This window comes from Leptonotus elevatus, chromosome 9 (genome assembly GCF_054856555.1).
Source record: "Leptonotus elevatus isolate MCC_2025b chromosome 9, RoL_Lele_1.0, whole genome shotgun sequence".
Lineage (NCBI taxonomy): Eukaryota > Metazoa > Chordata > Actinopteri > Syngnathiformes > Syngnathidae > Leptonotus > Leptonotus elevatus.
The window spans coordinates 15,506,523-15,515,902 of record NC_141247.1 but is presented as its reverse complement, the minus strand read 5'-3'; the positions used below and the strand labels follow the sequence as shown (position 1 = coordinate 15,515,902).

The 9,380-nt window shown below is 39.8% G+C and overlaps 1 protein-coding gene across 1 annotated transcript in view; it reads left to right on the top strand.

Moving 5' to 3' along the window:
- The first annotated feature begins 2,939 nt into the window (after positions 1-2,939).
- pdgfrb (platelet-derived growth factor receptor, beta polypeptide) overlaps positions 2,940-9,380 on the top strand; it is a 33,514-nt gene continuing 27,073 nt past the window's right edge. The window contains exon 1 of the mRNA XM_086085581.1: positions 2,940-3,328. The gene's annotated coding sequence lies outside the window, so the exon portion shown is untranslated. The remainder of the gene's footprint in view (positions 3,329-9,380) is intronic.

The window sequence follows — 9,380 nt, the reverse complement described above, 5'->3', positions numbered from 1 at the left end:
TTGTTGATGTGAACAATGTGACAGCAAAAAAAAAAATAGAATACATGTATAAGAATATTTAATTTAAGGTTAAGGTCATTGTTGTTGTTGTTTCTTTTCTTTGTTTGTTTGTTTGTTTCTTTCTTTCCTTCTTTCTTTCTTTCTTCTAAAAATGTAAATTGTCTAAGTGACATTGCGAGCCAGACTTGCAAGTTAATCTTTTTTTCTTTCTTTCTTTCTTTCTTTCTTTCTTTCTTTCTTTCTTTCTTTCTTTCTTTCTTTCTTTCTTTCTTTCTTTCTTTCTTTCTTTCTTTCTTTCTTCTAAAAATTTAAATTGTCTCAGTGACATTACGAGCCAGACTTGCACGTTGAGCTTTCTTTCTTTCTTTCTTTCTTTCTTTCTTTCTTATTTCTAAAAATTTAAATTGTCTAAGTGACATTGCGAGCCAGACTTGCAAGTTAATCTTTCTTTCTTTCTTTCTTCTAAAAATGTAAGTTGTCTAAGTGACATTGAGAGCCAGACTTGCTTTCTTTTTCTTTCTTTCTTTCTTTCTTTCTTTCTTTCTTTCTTTCTTTCTTTCTTTCTTTCTTTCTTTCTTTCTTTCTTATTTCTAAAAATTTTAATCGTCCAAGTGACATTGCGACATTGAGCTTTACATACATTGTATGTGATTTATGAATTTCTTTGGTTTGCATATTTGGTTTGCTTCGGCCATCCTCTGTCGAGTTTCCCCTATGCTTTCATGGATTATCTCAAGGTATGTCAGCTTCTTCTCACGTTCCAAAAACATCCATGTTAGCTCGATGGAAATTGCCCATAGTTGTGAATGTTGGTTTGTCAAAGTCAATTTTGGCGAGGCTTTGGTTAACAGGGTGAGCGGTAGATGGATGGCTGTGTTTGTGTTGTTTGCCCATTACGTGTAGTTCCAGAAAGGATTACAGTGGGAGTGCTGTGTTGTTACCCTCCTATGTAATGAAGGGGTTCTTGCACACTCTCTGATTAATCCCTGCAGGGACTGAAGAATTGCTCTCACAATTAGAGGACAACATGGTTTCTGTCCAATTTAGCCTCTTTCTGTTCTCGCCCCTGCCATTACAAAAAAAAGACTGCGACAAAGCAAACTTCAGTCATCCACAAGTCTGCTTTTGAAAGAGAAAAAGACAGACAAGAGGAAAGATATTTAATGTGTGTTGAGGTGGACTGGAAATGTCTCCAAACAGATTTAAAGTGAAGTGAAAGAATAGCCTAAGACTTTAATGGTCCTCGTATTGTATATCTTGCTCAAGGGCACCTCAGCACTGATCATCATGTTGTTAAATATATCCGTGTGCGTTTTTGCGCCGAGGTCTAAGAATCGTTTACACAGGTGGTCAAACTGAATTATTTTAGGTGGTAAGAATTTTGTCTGTGTTCAACAGTTTAAAATATTTTGTTGAATTATCTTTTTTTTTTTTTTATACTATCAAAACTCATCAAGAGCTTCCAGTATTTTGTATATGTTGTAGTCTAAATGTTCCAGGAGCCTCGCTTAGAACTGGACACGCCTCCCAAATTCATGAAAAGACAACAAGGGAAGCAACAGTAAAAGAGCTGCAGGAATTTCTGCCTGTTGTGTGCACTACACAATTCTTTATTAAGACTGTGCCATGTGGGATAAGTGGCAAGATAGACAATTGAAAGCCTGGTCAATTTTTGGAAAAAACATGGTTTGGACAGCACGTGGCAAACGAAACCCGGCTGCAGCTGTCTCTCGGCTCAATGAACAGTCGAGACGTTTTCAGATGGTTGATTTACTTTTGGCAGCATCAGACGCCGTGCGCACTAAAAAACGAAGTGCAAATGAACGCACTTCCAAGATCAGGGTGCCGTACAGAGAAGCATTCAATCGTCTTCTTGGAACCACAAAGTAAACAGCCTCATTTCACCTGCCAAGAGGGTTTATCTAAGATTCAGGACTTTGAGCTCTTCTTTTTGTGGCTTTGGTCTGTTAGAGACATTGTTTCCCTTCTTTGAGTCCTGAAAATCATCTTTTGAAAATCTCAGAGCGAATTAGTTTCTTATTCTTGAGAATTCCAGAGGACAATTTGATGTGACCTAGAAAGTTTGTGACATTACACTCTAAAAAACAGTTGGGTCAAAAGTAACCCAATTATAGATAAAAAAAAATGGACCGATCCACTTTTTGGGTCCATTTGACCCAACTTTCTGGGTTGTTTATACCAAATTACCCAATTTTTTGACCCAAGTAAACGATCTGACCAATATTTATGAGTTGTTTCATACTAAAAGACCCATTTATTTACTCAAAGTTGGGTCAAATTGACCCAAGTAGAGGATCGGTCCATTTTTGACCCATAGTTGGGTTATTTTTGACCCAACTGTTTTTAGAGTGTAAGATGGAATTCTAGAAAAAGAAAAAGTTCTTGCTCTCTTTTATTTACATTTCAAAAACCTGCCATCTATTAGCTCGACTTGCTACATTCACCGTGCGTAGGAAAAGACACCTGATTTGAACGGTGTTGTTTTGAAAGTGGAAGAGCTTATTTTCCTGTGAAACTGAGACAGGATCCCTGTTTGTTTCCCAAGCAGGCCACCACCAACTCTGCCAAAACCTTTTTTTTTTCTCCCCCCTCTCCCTGCCTGGACCTCTTTCTCTCCTCCTCTCCCTCTCCTTTTCATTGTGTTTGTTGTTTTATGGAGGGCTTGATGCGGTCCAGATTGTTGCTGCCAACTGGGACTGTCTCACTTCACCTCCAAGCTTCTCGTCATTCAAAACAAATGATACACACAATCCAGTCTGTATTTTTTTTTTCAGGTCTCCCTTACTTTGCCTCTTTTACTTTTAAAACTTCCCTCTCTTGCTTTTAGTTCCCCTCCCCTCTCCCAGCCCCCCCCCCCCCTCCTCCCCTGCCTCCTCGAGCTCCAGCAGGTCCGAACCACTGACACTCTCCCCTCTCGTGTGAACGTGTCTGGGAAATAGAGTGTATATGCGTGTCTCCATTGAGAACTTCTTTTTCTTTTTCCTTTTTTTAAGCATAACTCTTTGAGACAGAGGAGAGGAGTCCCCCCCCCTGCGGTGCTGTGATTTGACTATCCAAACAGCCCGCTTCTGAGGCATCCATCCTCCAACAGGCTCCCGGGACAGCGCAGATTAACCTCACAGCCCCCTCAGAGTCGGACTCTGAACATCTGAGACATCTCCACATCTGAAGCAGCAGCCCCTGCAGAGACGAGCAGCTGGAAGTCTCTACTCTCATTTCGAGAGGAAGAGAAGGAGGAGATCACGTCTGGATACTTAGAGAAGAAGAAGAGTGGAGGCTCGTCCTGGTTTTCGGGATCTTCGGGAAGGTAAGTGCTTGTCATGGTGTATGTTGCCTGTTATTGTTAGTGACACCTTACCGATGAGTTTAACCCTCGAAGACAAACTTTAGGCAAGTCAAATCTGCCGTAGTATTCGCACCAGTGATATTTGTTGCCCATACATTTGAGAATGCGCACACAACAGACTTACAATCGAACTTGTTCAAACATCAACATGTTAGCGACTTGCGTCTCTTTGCACAGACACCCCCTTTTCGCACTGCACCTTTTTACAATGTTTATCTTCTCGCTGAGAGAACTCGTTTCACAAAGTGTCCTGCGGTTGGACAACACCGGCATCATTGCACTTTTGTGTCTTTTCCCTAAAGCGTTTGTTTGCGCAAACACTCCTCGGTCGCCCGAGTGAAGCGACAATCCTCGCCGTTTTGTTCTTCAATGGCTTGACCCAAACAGCTTAAGGAAAGATGAGATCCAACCTGGCATCCTTGATAACATCACTGCTTTGTGTTGATCACAAAAGAAGCTTTTACCACCTGAAGGGAGCAACACGATGGAAATGTGAGCTGTTTAATGGCCCGGGAACGCACGCGGCATGCATATTTTTCTTCGCCCGACACATGTTCGGCACCTGAACACAGCGCTGGGTCAGAAAAAAATGGCACATCCATCTTGTGTATGCAGATGACCTTTTTTGATATGGAGCTGAGGATTCATCACGCTGGCATGCATCTGCTCCTCTCTCTCTCCACTCTTTGGAATTTCCTTTGGATGAGTTCTGGCTGTCGATTGGAGACAGCTCTTTAGATATTTTGGCTCGTGGCATTTTCTCGTAGCTGGCGGATAATCACGTGCATGCCATACTTTTACCATCAACGGTCATATATCAGAAAAACACTGAAGTCTCATTTATTATATATTGAAGATATGCAGGATCAACACCTGAAATCATTTACAAGACAATTACGAGCAAAGCTGAGAAAATAGCTAACCAAAATGACTAAAATAATGCACATTGACAACATTTAAAATGTATAAATATAAATAAATAAATAAAATAATAAAAGCAGCTTTTAAAACGGAGTTAAATTGATTTAAAAATTATTTAATTTCTGTTGAAAGCTTATTCAATTTGCATGCGGCATAACGGCTAAATGTCGCTTCACCATGTTTGCTTTGAATGCTGGATTCCAATAGGCACCAAAAGCTGCTCCACATTTTCATGGTGAAACCGATGTTTTGCGTGACAACACGTGTGTGTGTGGGGTGTGTGTGTGTGGGTGTGTGTGTGTGTGTGTGTGTGTGTGTGTGTGTCTGGGGGTGGTTAGTATTAATTAATTTTTTTATATTCATTAACTTCTTAAACTTTTATGACAGTTCAAAAATAATAAAACAAACATTACCTATATAGTTAATAAACATTTTATGACCAAGACTATTTGAACCTGGATTATTTCTAACACCATTCATAGTTCTGAATCAGTAGTTTGTGTTCTACTGTACTCTCCATAATATTCAAGCATGTCTCATCCTGAGACTTGGAAAGCAAATGACAACAACAAGTGAAATTGAATGGGAGCGCTCACCTTTTTGAAAGTTTCTCAGTGGCCATCAAATTCCTGGTGCGTACGCGCTCGTCTCATGCGGTCGGCTCCATTCCGCCGGGTCGGGCCTAATCCTCCGTCATCAGCTGTTTCCTGGCCCTCGGCGCTCGCCACATGCCAGCCACTCTGAAAAATGTGCTTCACATTACGACCATGTACAAAACATACCAGCAGTGTGATTCAGCTCACATAGTGTTATGTCACGCTCACGTGTTACTAAATAAGTCCGACCCCCCCCCCCTTCCCTTGTTAGCTAAATGCTACTTAAACTAGTGTGTAAAAAAAAAACAATCCATATTAGCTAAGTTGTTTTTTTTTTAATTTATATTCAAATACAACACTCAGTGACTCGTCCTGAGGCGGTCAGTTATTGGCTGATTCATTATTAATCACTACTTTTGAACTGAACGTGGCTCGTAAGGCCTCAATTAGTCACCACGTCTTTAATGCTGCACTTAGAGACTTATTCCAAAGGTATCTTCAATGAAGAGCACTAAGTGTTATTGCCATCTGGCGCCCTCCTTGTTTCCCTCCCACCACATTGGCACAGCGCTGACAAGGCAGCTGCACCTCATTCAGCCACGGCCTCTCCTGCAGGACACCGTGAGGAGGAGGAAATGCTTTCATTATGAGTTACAACACTGGACTTTTTGGAAGGAAACGCATAATGAAAGTACAAAGGCAGAACCGTGTTCGCATGTAAAAGCTAATAAGCCTTATATTTATTGACGTGGGGACAGATAGCAGGGAAAACATTTTTTTTTCAATTTCCTTCTGATAATGGAACATTTTGCTGCTGGTGGTGGACCATTGAATTGCACTTCTTTAAAACAGTAAAGACAAACGTTAAGCAGCCTAATAGCAGCATAGCAGTAAACGCATTAAAGGGGAAGTCAACATTAACATTTCTTGACAATATGTTATAAATGACCTCACTAGTCTAAACATGACTTTCTGTTTAATATACAATTTGTGGAATATGAGCTATGCAGCAAAATCCAGCCGTTTTTTTATCCATCTCAGGGGGCGGCCATTTTGCCACTTGCTGTCGACTGAAGATGACATCACAGTTGCTTAGGGCTGAGGCAACGACCAATCACAGCTCACCTGTTTTCTGGAGCTGAGCTGTGATTGGTTGTTACCTGAGACCTGAGCACCTGTGATGTCATTTTCACTCGACAGCAAGTGGCAAAATGGCCGCCTTCTAATATTGATAAAAACTGCTGGATATTGCCGCTCAACTCCTATTCCACTAATGCAATATCAACCAGAATACCATATTTAGACTAGTGGGGCTGCATAGAACATATTATTGTCAATACATTTTTGGGGGGTTGACTACCTCTTGTCATAAAAATCATGCGAGTTTACATCAATTACAATTTACATGTTGCCCTTCAAACTCCGTGGATAAACGCGTTACACTCTTGTCGTTCTAAAACTGTAATAATGCTAAAGACATACATTAGCTCCGACACGTTCTGATATTCAACACCATTTGTTTTTCTGTCCTCTATTGTGTGAATACAAAATGGCTTCCTCATCCTGGCAACTCAGATCACAGATCCATCTGGTGTATTGCAACAATATAATGAGGTTCTCTCCAGTGGTGTAAACAGTCAAACCAGACTAACGTAAAAAATTTAAAATTAAATTAAAACATTGATAAAAATTATTATTAATAATAATGATAATAATAAAAAATAATAATAATAAAAATACAAAATACATTAAGAAGGACTGCTTGTAAAAGAAAAAAAATACATCAAATGTATTTTTGTTGATATTATCCAATTCGATGACCTCTGTTTTGAAGAGCGTTTTGCATATGAAAGTAAACAGTTTTCATTATGCATTAGTCTGCGTCACTATTGGCAAGGAGTCTTTCTTTTTCGATGAGTTTGTTAGTCTTGGCGCCAACAAAAATTCTCTGAATCTGCGATACAGTGACACAGGAGGACAAAAAAAAACATCCTCTTGCTTTCCCGTGGTAAAAAAATAATCCGTACAGCACTGCACTTGAGTGAAAAAAATCCCAGCTGTATTCCAACTTCAGAGCTACATAGTTAATGTAACTGATTCCATTTTAGCCAAACGCGCACAAATAGTGGAACCGATTACTCATGGCCTTACTTTGTCGCCCCCATTCTTATCAAGCTGGTGCTGTTTAAGAGGGAAACGAGTGGGACTTAGACAGTTGGCTTTAATTGTGTTCAGCTGTTTTTTATTTATTTTTGAGGGGTGTGGGGTGTGCGTGTAAGAGCCTAGGGAGCTGCAAGTGTGCGTAGGCCTCCTCCGCAGCTCACTCGGACCCTTCAGTGTCAAAGAGGAAGGTGGGGTGATTGCAACAATATTTGATATCCATCTATCCCCAGATGAACAGAAATACTTTCAATCGTGGGTGGGACTTGTGGCTTTTTTTTCTCCCTTTTTTCTTTTAAAAAAAAAAGGCTGCTTGAAAAGAGGCCCAGTTGGCGACAACATTAGGATTTATTGCTTAAGAAGAACAAGAACATGTACAGTGACATCACACATGTTTCAGTTTGCAATATCTTCATGTGTAGGTTCCCCACCAAAACGAATAAAGAACTAAATCCATTAAGGTCATATCAAACGGCAGCCACATCCAAACCTGTCATTCTCTTCCACTGCCACTACAAACACGGTTTACTGCTCAATTTGATGGCGGAAAACCACAAAAACAGTTTCCAGAACATGTGTTGCCTGAGCATGTGAGCGGGGTGGTTGCACAGTCACTCCGTCCTGACGCTGATCTCAGCTTGATTTTTTTATTTGTAGGCATTTTTTTTGCTCGAACTAGAATCTGATCATGCAACTGTGAAGGATTCAGTGCTGCTCTTAAATCACATGATGCGAACTGGTTTTGGCTGATTCCGTTGTCAACTATCCTTGATCTGGATCATAGCGTCCTTAAGTTAAACATGTACACTTGAGCATGTTCTGATTTTCCCGTGATTACACTTAAACTCAGCGAAAAATACGTGGCACACGCAGAGCACCTGGTTTGCATCACACAATTCCAGACTGGTTAAGATAACGGAAGATTTTTCTGTTCGTTGTTCATTTCCTGTTGGACCTTTAGAAATATAATGCAAATGCAGGGTCCAAATTCCAAATCATTAATGTTTTTTTATAAATAGTGTTTGCAAATGGCAAACAGCAAAATGTTCGTGTTATCGGACTGTTAGATTGATTTGAACATTTTAAAATAAACCTCCAAGTAACCCACAAATAAAAACGTAGTTTTTGTAAAATTAGGGACGGGCGAGTACCGATACCAGGCATTGGTATCATGCAGGCCTTATTTCAAGGTATCGGTACTTGCGACAGCAGCCGATACTCACCGTTTTACAAAAGTAGAAGTGAGAAGAATAGAAAAATACCATTAATTTCATGCAATTTTAAGGAAAAATGCTTTACTGTATTATTGAGATGTTTAGAACATGTTTAAGTGTCCTTGTTTTTTATATATATTTTTCAGTTTCATATTATTTTATATTTATTTTACACAATTTTTATTTTATTTTATTATTTTATTAATTTAATTATTTATTTTATTTTTTCTGTGCAAATGTTCATGTCATCGATTGCTAGAGATTGATTCGAACGTTTTTAAACAAAGCTCCCAACGTTAACAGTATTTTTCTTTAAGCAACAAAGAAAAATACGGTAGTTAAAATTAGGATTGGGCGAGTACTGATACCAGGTATCAGTATCAGGCCAATACCTAGTCTTATTTCGTTTTATTATTGTTATTATTATGATTATTATTAGAATAGGAAAAAAATTATATTGGGATGTATAGATAATTTTTTAAATTATCTGTCAGTGGGGTTTTTTAGGCGGGGTTGGGGGATTTTTAGCATCAAAAGTACTATTGGTATCGGTAATTGGCATTGGTATCAGTACTCATATTGGTATCGAACATCCCTATTTACAATTCATTGTTCCAAATTATTATGACTGTCACGGTGTGGTCACGGAGCGGCGTGGTGTCTGTCGGCGTGTGAAGTGGAGGACCCAAAATGCAGGGAGGCAGGAGAACCACAGCAGGAGTGCGAAACTGCCGTGCTTTATTTTACAGAAAACACTAACCAGGGTACTGGTTAATGCTAACTAAACAACAAACTGAAAAGATACAAAATCAAAATGACAGCCAGAACTCCAGTGGTGACCATGACAAGCGGCAATGATCCCACGCCAACTGATCACCACCCGGGAATTAAATACACTCACACTAATTGGGTAACTAGCCACACCTGGGGCCAGGCATAAGTGGCTGAGGGCCCGGATTGGTCAACCCGGAAGGGCTGGAACCCACTCAGGACCAATCGGGACCCTCAACCAAAACCAGATCTTCCCAGACATGACAATGACATTTTATAGGTTATAAGAAGAGTCATTTACAGCATTAGGAGGCTGCATTCGCTGAAATGAAAAGCGATTTAAAATATTTG